Source organism: Pantherophis guttatus, chromosome 15 (assembly GCF_059756535.1).
Source record: "Pantherophis guttatus breed Tessera chromosome 15, ASM5975653v1, whole genome shotgun sequence".
Classification (NCBI taxonomy): Eukaryota; Metazoa; Chordata; class Lepidosauria; order Squamata; family Colubridae; genus Pantherophis; species Pantherophis guttatus.
The window spans coordinates 5,162,129-5,174,233 of NC_142077.1; positions in this window are offsets into that span (position 1 = coordinate 5,162,129).

A 12,105-nucleotide genomic window follows, 5' to 3' on the forward strand; every position below is an offset into this window, starting at 1 on the left:
AACGCGTGATGCCGGGGTCAGAAAAAAACTGCCCAGGACCAAAAAATTTTTTTTGACTCAAATGTAGCAACGGATGCTAGAATGTGATTCGGGATGGAATTACATCCTTAAAAATGTTATTATTAGCTGTTTTTCAAAATTGAGTGTTTTTGCTGCCCGAGGAAGAAAACGCGTGATGCCGGGGTCAGAAAAAAAACTGCCCAGGACCAAAAAATTTTTTTTGACTCAAATGTAACAACGGATGCTAGAATGTGATTCGGGGTGGAATTCCATGCTTAAAAATGTTATTATTAGCTGTTTTTGAAAATTGAGTGTTTTTGCTGCCAGAGGAAGAAAACGCGTGATGCCGGGGTCAGAAAAAAAACTGCCCAGGACCAAAAAATTTTTTTTGACTCAAATGTAGCAACGGATGCTAGAATGTGATTCGGGGTGGAATTCCATGCTTAAAAATGTTATTATTAGCTGTTTTTAAAAATTGAGTGTTTTTGCTGCCAGAGGAAGAAAACGCTTGATGCCGGGGTCAGAAAAAAAACTGCCCAGGACCAAAAAATTTTTTTTGACTCAAATGTAGCAACGGATGCTAGAATGTGATTCGGGGTGGAATTCCATGCTTAAAAATGTTATTATTAGCTGTTTTTAAAAATTGAGTGTTTTTGCTGCCCGAGGAAGAAAACGCGTGATGCCGGGGTCAGAAAAAAAACTGCCCAGGACCAAAAAAATTTTTTTGACTCAAATTTAATAAGGGATGCTAGAATGTGATTCGGGGTGGAATTCCATGCTTAAAAATGTTATTATTAGCTGTTTTTCAAAATTGAGTGTTTTTGCTGCCAGAGGAAGAAAACGCGTGATGCCGGGGTCAGAAAAAAAACTGCCCAGGACCAAAAAATTTTTTTTGACTCAAATGTAACAACGGATGCTAGAATGTGATTCGGGGTGGAATTCCATGCTTAAAAATGTTATTATTAGCTGTTTTTCAAAATTGAGTGTTTTTGCTGCCCGAGGAAGAAAACGCGTGATGCCGGGGTCAGAAAAAAAACTGCCCAGGACCAAAAAAATTTTTTTGACTCAAATTTAATAAGGGATGCTAGAATGTGATTCGGGGTGGAATTCCATGCTTAAAAATGTTATTATTAGCTGTTTTTCAAAATTGAGTGTTTTTGCTGCCAGAGGAAGAAAACGCGGGATGCCGGGGTCAGAAAAAAAACTGCCCAGGACCAAAAAAATTTTTTTGACTCAAATTTAATAAGGGATGCTAGAATGTGATTCGGGGTGGAATTCCATGCTTAAAAATGTTATTATTAGCTGTTTTTCAAAATTGAGTGTTTTTGCTGCCAGAGGAAGAAAACGCGTGATGCCGGGGTCAGAAAAAAAACTGCCCAGGACCAAAAATTTTTTTTTGACTCAAATGTAACAACGGATGCTAGAATGTGATTCGGGGTGGAATTCCATGCTTAAAAATGTTATTATTAGCTGTTTTTCAAAATTGAGTGTTTTTGCTGCCCGAGGAAGAAAACGCGGGATGCCGGGGTCAGAAAAAAAACTGCCCAGGACCAAAAAATTTTTTTTGACTCAAATGTAACAACGGATGCTAGAATGTGATTCGGGGTGGAATTCCATGCTTAAAAATGTTATTATTAGCTGTTTTTCAAAATTGAGTGTTTTTGCTGCCCGAGGAAGAAAACGCGTGATGCCGGGGTCAGAAAAAAAACTGCCCAGGACCAAAAAAATTTTTTTGACTCAAATTTAATAAGGGATGCTAGAATGTGATTCGGGGTGGAATTCCATGCTTAAAAATGTTATTATTAGCTGTTTTTCAAAATTGAGTGTTTTTGCTGCCAGAGGAAGAAAACGCGGGATGCCGGGGTCAGAAAAAAAACTGCCCAGGACCAAAAAAATTTTTTTGACTCAAATTTAATAAGGGATGCTAGAATGTGATTCGGGGTGGAATTCCATGCTTAAAAATGTTATTATTAGCTGTTTTTCAAAATTGAGTGTTTTTGCTGCCAGAGGAAGAAAACGCGTGATGCCGGGGTCAGAAAAAAAACTGCCCAGGACCAAAAATTTTTTTTTGACTCAAATGTAACAACGGATGCTAGAATGTGATTCGGGGTGGAATTCCATCCTTAAAAATGTTATTATTAGCTGTTTTTAAAAATTGAGTGTTTTTGCTGCCCGAGGAAGAAAACGCGTGATGCCGGGGTCAGAAAAAAAACTGCCCAGGACCAAAAAATTTTTTTTGACTCAAATGTAACAACGGATGCTAGAATGTGATTCGGGGTGGAATTCCATGCTTAAAAATGTTATTATTAGCTGTTTTTAAAAATTGAGTGTTTTTGCTGCCAGAGGAAGAAAACGCGTGATGCCGGGGTCAGAAAAAAAACTGCCCAGGACCAAAAAATTTTTTTTGACTCAAATGTAGCAACGGATGCTAGAATGTGATTCGGGGTGGAATTCCATGCTTAAAAATGTTATTATTAGCTGTTTTTAAAAATTGAGTGTTTTTGCTGCCCGAGGAAGAAAACGCGTGATGCCGGGGTCAGAAAAAAACTGCCCAGGACCAAAAAATTTTTTTTGACTCAAATGTAGCAACGGATGCTAGAATGTGATTCGGGATGGAATTCCATCCTTAAAAATGTTATTATTAGCTGTTTTTCAAAATTGAGTGTTTTTGCTGCCCGAGGAAGAAAACGCGTGATGCCGGGGTCAGAAAAAAAACTGCCCAGGACCAAAAAATTTTTTTTGACTCAAATGTAACAACGGATGCTAGAATGTGATTCGGGGTGGAATTCCATGCTTAAAAATGTTATTATTAGCTGTTTTTGAAAATTGAGTGTTTTTGCTGCCAGAGGAAGAAAACGCGTGATGCCGGGGTCAGAAAAAAAACTGCCCAGGACCAAAAAAATTTTTTTGACTCAAATGTAACAACGGATGCTAGAATGTGATTCGGGGTGGAATTCCATCCTTAAAAATGTTATTATTAGCTGTTTTTAAAAATTGAGTGTTTTTGCTGCCCGAGGAAGAAAACGCGTGATGCCGGGGTCAGAAAAAAAACTGCCCAGGACCAAAAAATTTTTTTTGACTCAAATGTAACAACGGATGCTAGAATGTGATTCGGGGTGGAATTCCATGCTTAAAAATGTTATTATTAGCTGTTTTTAAAAATTGAGTGTTTTTGCTGCCAGAGGAAGAAAACGCGTGATGCCGGGGTCAGAAAAAAAACTGCCCAGGACCAAAAAATTTTTTTTGACTCAAATGTAGCAACGGATGCTAGAATGTGATTCGGGGTGGAATTCCATGCTTAAAAATGTTATTATTAGCTGTTTTTAAAAATTGAGTGTTTTTGCTGCCCGAGGAAGAAAACGCGTGATGCCGGGGTCAGAAAAAAACTGCCCAGGACCAAAAAATTTTTTTTGACTCAAATGTAGCAACGGATGCTAGAATGTGATTCGGGATGGAATTCCATCCTTAAAAATGTTATTATTAGCTGTTTTTCAAAATTGAGTGTTTTTGCTGCCCGAGGAAGAAAACGCGTGATGCCGGGGTCAGAAAAAAAACTGCCCAGGACCAAAAAATTTTTTTTGACTCAAATGTAACAACGGATGCTAGAATGTGATTCGGGGTGGAATTCCATGCTTAAAAATGTTATTATTAGCTGTTTTTGAAAATTGAGTGTTTTTGCTGCCAGAGGAAGAAAACGCGTGATGCCGGGGTCAGAAAAAAAACTGCCCAGGACCAAAAAATTTTTTTTGACTCAAATGTAGCAACGGATGCTAGAATGTGATTCGGGGTGGAATTCCATGCTTAAAAATGTTATTATTAGCTGTTTTTAAAAATTGAGTGTTTTTGCTGCCAGAGGAAGAAAACGCTTGATGCCGGGGTCAGAAAAAAAACTGCCCAGGACCAAAAAATTTTTTTTGACTCAAATGTAGCAACGGATGCTAGAATGTGATTCGGGGTGGAATTCCATGCTTAAAAATGTTATTATTAGCTGTTTTTAAAAATTGAGTGTTTTTGCTGCCCGAGGAAGAAAACGCGTGATGCCGGGGTCAGAAAAAAAACTGCCCAGGACCAAAAAAATTTTTTTGACTCAAATTTAATAAGGGATGCTAGAATGTGATTCGGGGTGGAATTCCATGCTTAAAAATGTTATTATTAGCTGTTTTTCAAAATTGAGTGTTTTTGCTGCCAGAGGAAGAAAACGCGTGATGCCGGGGTCAGAAAAAAAACTGCCCAGGACCAAAAAATTTTTTTTGACTCAAATGTAACAACGGATGCTAGAATGTGATTCGGGGTGGAATTCCATGCTTAAAAATGTTATTATTAGCTGTTTTTCAAAATTGAGTGTTTTTGCTGCCCGAGGAAGAAAACGCGGGATGCCGGGGTCAGAAAAAAAACTGCCCAGGACCAAAAAAATTTTTTTGACTCAAATTTAATAAGGGATGCTAGAATGTGATTCGGGGTGGAATTCCATGCTTAAAAATGTTATTATTAGCTGTTTTTCAAAATTGAGTGTTTTTGCTGCCCGAGGAAGAAAACGCGTGATGCCGGGGTCAGAAAAAAAACTGCCCAGGACCAAAAAAATTTTTTTGACTCAAATTTAATAAGGGATGCTAGAATGTGATTCGGGGTGGAATTCCATGCTTAAAAATGTTATTATTAGCTGTTTTTCAAAATTGAGTGTTTTTGCTGCCAGAGGAAGAAAACGCGTGATGCCGGGGTCAGAAAAAAAACTGCCCAGGACCAAAAATTTTTTTTTGACTCAAATGTAACAACGGATGCTAGAATGTGATTCGGGGTGGAATTCCATGCTTAAAAATGTTATTATTAGCTGTTTTTCAAAATTGAGTGTTTTTGCTGCCCGAGGAAGAAAACGCGGGATGCCGGGGTCAGAAAAAAAACTGCCCAGGACCAAAAAAATTTTTTTGACTCAAATTTAATAAGGGATGCTAGAATGTGATTCGGGGTGGAATTCCATGCTTAAAAATGTTATTATTAGCTGTTTTTAAAAATTGAGTGTTTTTGCTGCCAGAGGAAGAAAACGCGTGATGCCGGGGTCAGAAAAAAAACTGCCCAGGACCAAAAATTTTTTTTTGACTCAAATGTAACAACGGATGCTAGAATGTGATTCGGGGTGGAATTCCATGCTTAAAAATGTTATTATTAGCTGTTTTTCAAAATTGAGTGTTTTTGCTGCCCGAGGAAGAAAACGCGGGATGCCGGGGTCAGAAAAAAAACTGCCCAGGACCAAAAAAATTTTTTTGACTCAAATTTAATAAGGGATGCTAGAATGTGATTCGGGGTGGAATTCCATGCTTAAAAATGTTATTATTAGCTGTTTTTCAAAATTGAGTGTTTTTGCTGCCAGAGGAAGAAAACGCGGGATGCCGGGGTCAGAAAAAAAACTGCCCAGGACCAAAAAAATTTTTTTGACTCAAATGTAGCAACGGATGCTAGAATGTGATTCGGGGTGGAATTCCATGCTTAAAAATGTTATTATTAGCTGTTTTTAAAAATTGAGTGTTTTTGCTGCCCGAGGAAGAAAACGCGTGATGCCGGGGTTAGAAAAAAAACTGCCCAGGACCAAAAAAATTTTTTTGACTCAAATGTAACAACGGATGCTAGAATGTGATTCGGGGTGGAATTCCATGCTTAAAAATGTTATTATTAGCTGTTTTTCAAAATTGAGTGTTTTTGCTGCCAGAGGAAGAAAACGCGTGATGCCGGGGTCAGAAAAAAAACTGCCCAGGACCAAAAAAATTTTTTTGACTCAAATGTAACAACGGATGCTAGAATGTGATTCGGGGTGGAATTCCATGCTTAAAAATGTTATTATTAGCTGTTTTTCAAAATTGAGTGTTTTTGCTGCCCGAGGAAGAAAACGCGGGATGCCGGGGTCAGAAAAAAAACTGCCCAGGACCAAAAATTTTTTTTTGACTCAAATGTAACAACGGATGCTAGAATGTGATTCGGGGTGGAATTCCATCCTTAAAAATGTTATTATTAGCTGTTTTTAAAAATTGAGTGTTTTTGCTGCCCGAGGAAGAAAACGCGTGATGCCGGGGTCAGAAAAAAAACTGCCCAGGACCAAAAAAATTTTATTGACTCAAATGTAACAACGGATGCTAGAATGTGATTCGGGGTGGAATTCCATGCTTAAAAATGTTATTATTAGCTGTTTTTAAAAATTGAGTGTTTTTGCTGCCCGAGGAAGAAAACGCGTGATGCCGGGGTTAGAAAAAAAACTGCCCAGGACCAAAAAAATTTTTTTGACTCAAATGTAGCAACGGATGCTAGAATGTGATTCGGGATGGAATTCCATCCTTAAAAATGTTATTATTAGCTGTTTTTCAAAATTGAGTGTTTTTGCTGCCCGAGGAAGAAAACGCGTGATGCCGGGGTCAGAAAAAAAACTGCCCAGGACCAAAAAAAATTTTTTGACTCAAATGTAGCAACGGATGCGAGAATGTGATTCGGGGTGGAATTCCATGCTTAAAAATGTTATTATTAGCTGTTTTTAAAAATTGAGTGTTTTTGCTGCCAGAGGAAGAAAACGCTTGATGCCGGGGTCAGAAAAAAAACTGCCCAGGACCAAAAAATTTTTTTTGACTCAAATGTAACAACGGATGCTAGAATGTGATTCGGGGTGGAATTCCATGCTTAAAAATGTTATTATTAGCTGTTTTTAAAAATTGAGTGTTTTTGCTGCCCGAGGAAGAAAACGCGTAATGCCGGGGTCAGAAAAAAAACTGCCCAGGACCAAAAAAATTTTTTTGACTCAAATTTAATAAGGGATGCTAGAATGTGATTCGGGGTGGAATTCCATGCTCAAAAATGTTATTATTAGCTGTTTTTAAAAATTGAGTGTTTTTGCTGCCAGAGGAAGAAAACGCGTGATGCCGGGGTCAGAAAAAAAACTGCCCAGGACCAAAAAATTTTTTTTGACTCAAATGTAACAACGGATGCTAGAATGTGATTCGGGGTGGAATTCCATGCTCAAAAATGTTATTATTAGCTGTTTTTAAAAATTGAGTGTTTTTGCTGCCAGAGGAAGAAAACGCTTGATGCCGGGGTCAGAAAAAAAACTGCCCAGGACCAAAAAATTTTTTTTGACTCAAATGTAACAACGGATGCTAGAATGTGATTCGGGGTGGAATTCCATGCTTAAAAATGTTATTATTAGCTGTTTTTAAAAATTGAGTGTTTTTGCTGCCCGAGGAAGAAAACGCGTAATGCCGGGGTCAGAAAAAAAACTGCCCAGGACCAAAAAAATTTTTTTGACTCAAATTTAATAAGGGATGCTAGAATGTGATTCGGGGTGGAATTCCATGCTCAAAAATGTGATTATTAGCTGTTTTTAAAAATTGAGTGTTTTTGCTGCCAGAGGAAGAAAACGCGTGATGCCGGGGTCAGAAAAAAAACTGCCCAGGACCAAAAAATTTTTTTTGACTCAAATGTAGCAACGGATGCTAGAATGTGATTCGGGGTGGAATTCCATGCTTAAAAATGTTATTATTAGCTGTTTTTAAAAATTGAGTGTTTTTGCTGCCAGAGGAAGAAAACGCTTGATGCCGGGGTCAGAAAAAAAACTGCCCAGGACCAAAAAAATTTTTTTGACTCAAATGTAACAACGGATGCTAGAATGGGATTCGGGGTGGAATTCCATGCTTAAAAATGTTATTATTAGCTGTTTTTCAAAATTGAGTGTTTTTGCTGCCCGAGGAAGAAAACGCGGGATGCCGGGGTCAGAAAAAAAACTGCCCAGGACCAAAAAAATTTTTTTGACTCAAATTTAATAAGGGATGCTAGAATGTGATTCGGGGTGGAATTCCATGCTTAAAAATGTTATTATTAGCTGTTTTTCAAAATTGAGTGTTTTTGCTGCCCGAGGAAGAAAACGCGTGATGCCGGGGTCAGAAAAAAAACTGCCCAGGACCAAAAAAATTTTTTTGACTCAAATTTAATAAGGGATGCTAGAATGTGATTCGGGGTGGAATTCCATGCTTAAAAATGTTATTATTAGCTGTTTTTCAAAATTGAGTGTTTTTGCTGCCAGAGGAAGAAAACGCGTGATGCCGGGGTCAGAAAAAAAACTGCCCAGGACCAAAAATTTTTTTTTGACTCAAATGTAACAACGGATGCTAGAATGTGATTCGGGGTGGAATTCCATGCTTAAAAATGTTATTATTAGCTGTTTTTCAAAATTGAGTGTTTTTGCTGCCCGAGGAAGAAAACGCGGGATGCCGGGGTCAGAAAAAAAACTGCCCAGGACCAAAAAAATTTTTTTGACTCAAATTTAATAAGGGATGCTAGAATGTGATTCGGGGTGGAATTCCATGCTTAAAAATGTTATTATTAGCTGTTTTTCAAAATTGAGTGTTTTTGCTGCCCGAGGAAGAAAACGCGTGATGCCGGGGTCAGAAAAAAAACTGCCCAGGACCAAAAAAATTTTTTTGACTCAAATTTAATAAGGGATGCTAGAATGTGATTCGGGGTGGAATTCCATGCTTAAAAATGTTATTATTAGCTGTTTTTAAAAATTGAGTGTTTTTGCTGCCAGAGGAAGAAAACGCGTGATGCCGGGGTCAGAAAAAAAACTGCCCAGGACCAAAAATTTTTTTTTGACTCAAATGTAACAACGGATGCTAGAATGTGATTCGGGGTGGAATTCCATGCTTAAAAATGTTATTATTAGCTGTTTTTCAAAATTGAGTGTTTTTGCTGCCCGAGGAAGAAAACGCGGGATGCCGGGGTCAGAAAAAAAACTGCCCAGGACCAAAAAAATTTTTTTGACTCAAATTTAATAAGGGATGCTAGAATGTGATTCGGGGTGGAATTCCATGCTTAAAAATGTTATTATTAGCTGTTTTTCAAAATTGAGTGTTTTTGCTGCCCGAGGAAGAAAATGCGTGATGCCGGGGTCAGAAAAAAAACTGCCCAGGACCAAAAAATTTTTTTTGACTCAAATGTAACAACGGATGCTAGAATGTGATTCGGGGTGGAATTCCATGCTTAAAAATGTTATTATTAGCTGTTTTTAAAAATTGAGTGTTTTTGCTGCCCGAGGAAGAAAACGCGTGATGCCGGGGTCAGAAAAAAAACTGCCCAGGACCAAAAAATTTTTTTGACTCAAATGTAACAACGGATGCTAGAATGTGATTCGGGGTGGAATTCCATGCTTAAAAATGTTATTATTAGCTGTTTTTCAAAATTGAGTGTTTTTGCTGCCCGAGGAAGAAAATGCGTGATGCCGGGGTCAGAAAAAAAACTGCCCAGGACCAAAAAATTTTTTTTGACTCAAATGTAACAACGGATGCTAGAATGTGATTCGGGGTGGAATTCCATGCTTAAAAATGTTATTATTAGCTGTTTTTAAAAATTGAGTGTTTTTGCTGCCCGAGGAAGAAAACGCGTGATGCCGGGGTCAGAAAAAAAACTGCCCAGGACCAAAAAATTTTTTTGACTCAAATGTAACAACGGATGCTAGAATGTGATTCGGGGTGGAATTCCATGCTTAAAAATGTTATTATTAGCTGTTTTTCAAAATTGAGTGTTTTTGCTGCCCGAGGAAGAAAATGCGTGATGCCGGGGTCAGAAAAAAAACTGCCCAGGACCAAAAAATTTTTTTGACTCAAATGTAACAACGGATGCTAGAATGTGATTCGGGGTGGAATTCCATGCTTAAAAATGTTATTATTAGCTGTTTTTAAAAATTGAGTGTTTTTGCTGCCCGAGGAAGAAAACGCGTGATGCCGGGGTCAGAAAAAAAACTGCCCAGGACCAAAAATTTTTTTTTGATTCAAATGTAACAACGGATGCTAGAATGTGATTCGGGGTGGAATTCCATCCTTAAAAATGTTATTATTAGCTGTTTTTCAAAATTGAGTGTTTTTGCTGCCCGAGGAAGAAAACGCGTGATGCCGGGGTCAGAAAAAAAACTGCCCAGGACCAAAAAATTTTTTTTGACTCAAATGTAACAAGGGATGCTAGAATGTGATTCAGGGTGGAATTCCATGCTTAAAAATGTTATTATTAGCTGTTTTTAAAAATTGAGTGTTTTTGCTGCCCGAGGAAGAAAACGCGTGATGCCGGGGTCAGAAAAAAAACTGCCCAGGACCAAAAATTTTTTTTTGATTCAAATGTAACAACGGATGCTAGAATGTGATTCGGGGTGGAATTCCATGCTTAAAAATGTTATTATTAGCTGTTTTCAAAAATTGAGTGTTTTTGCTGCCCGAGGAAGAAAATGCGTGATGCCGGGGTCAGAAAAAAAACTGCCCAGGACGAAAAATTTTTTTTTGACTCAAATGTAACAACGGATGCTAGAATGTGATTCGGGGTGGAATTCCATGCTTAAAAATGTTATTATTAGCTGTTTTTAAAAATTGAGTGTTTTTGCTGCCCGAGGAAGAAAACGCGTGATGCCGGGGTCAGAAAAAAAACTGCCCAGGACGAAAAAATTTTTTTTGACTCAAATGTAACAACGGATGCTAGAATGTGATTCGGGGTGGAATTCCATGCTTAAAAATGTTATTATTAGCTGTTTTTAAAAATTGAGTGTTTTTGCTGCTCGAGGAAGAAAACGCGTGATGCCGGGGTCAGAAAAAAAACTGCCCAGGACCAAAAAAATTTTTTTGACTCAAATGTAACAACGGATGCTAGAATGTGATTCGGGGTGGAATTCCATGCTTAAAAATTAGCTGTTTTTAAAAATCGAGTGTTTTTGCTGCCCGAGGAAGAAAACGCGTGATGCCGGGGTCAGAAAAAGAACTGCCCAAGACCAAAAATTTTTTTTTGACTCAAATGTAACAACGGATGCTAGAATGTGATTCGGGGTGGAATTCCATGCTTAAAAATGTTATTATTAGCTGTTTTTAAAAATCGAGTGTTTTTGCTGCCCGAGGAAGAAAACGCGTGATGCCGGGGTCAGAAAAAAAACTGCCCAGGACCAAAAATTTTTTTTTGACTCAAATGTAACAACGGATGCTAGAATGTGATTCGGGGTGGAATTCCATGCTTAAAAATGTTATTATTAGCTGTTTTTAAAAATTGAGTGTTTTTGCTGCTCGAGGAAGAAAACGCGTGATGCCCGGGGTCAGAAAAAAAAATGCCCAAGACCAAAAATTTTTTTTGACTCAAATGTAACAACGGATGATAAAATGTGATTCGGGGTGGAATTCCATGCTTAAAAATGTTATTATTAGCTGTTTTTCAAAATTGAGTGTTTTTGCTGCCCGAGGAAGAAAACGCGTGATGCCGGGGTCAGAAAAAAAACTGCCCAGGACCAAAAAAATTTTTTTGACTCAAATGTAGCAACGGATGCTAGAATGTGATTCGGGGTGGAATTCCATGCTTAAAAATGTTATTATTAGCTGTTTTTCAAAATCGAGTGTTTTTGCTGCCCGAGGAAGAAAACGCGTGATGCCGGGGTCAGAAAAAAAACTGCCCAGCACCAAAAAAAATTTTTTGACTCAAATGTAACAACGGATGCTAGAATGTGATTCGGGGTGGAATTCCATGCTTAAAAATGTTATTATTAGCTGTTTTTAAAAATTGAGTGTTTTTGCTGCCCGAGGAAGAAAACGCGTGATGCCGGGGTCAGAAAAAAAACTGCCCAGCACCAAAAAAATTTTTTTGACTCAAATGTAACAACGGATGCTAGAATGTGATTCGGGGTGGAATTCCATCCTTAAAAATGTTATTATTAGCTGTTTTTAAAAATTGAGTGTTTTTGCTGCCCGAGGAAGAAAACGCGTGATGCCGGGGTCAGAAAAAAAACTGCCCAGGACCAAAAAATTTTTTTTGACTCAAATGTAACAACGGATGCTAGAATGTGATTCGGGGTGGAATTCCATGCTTAAAAATGTTATTATTAGCTGTTTTTCAAAATTGAGTGTTTTTGCTGCCCGAGGAAGAAAACGCGTGATGCCGGGGTCAGAAAAAAAACTGCCCAGGACCAAAAATTTTTTTTTGATTCAAATGTAACAACGGATGCTAGAATGTGATTCGGGGTGGAATTCCATGCTTAAAAATGTTATTATTAGCTGTTTTCAAAAATTGAGTGTTTTTGCTGCCCGAGGAAGAAAATGCGTGATGCCGGGGTCAGAA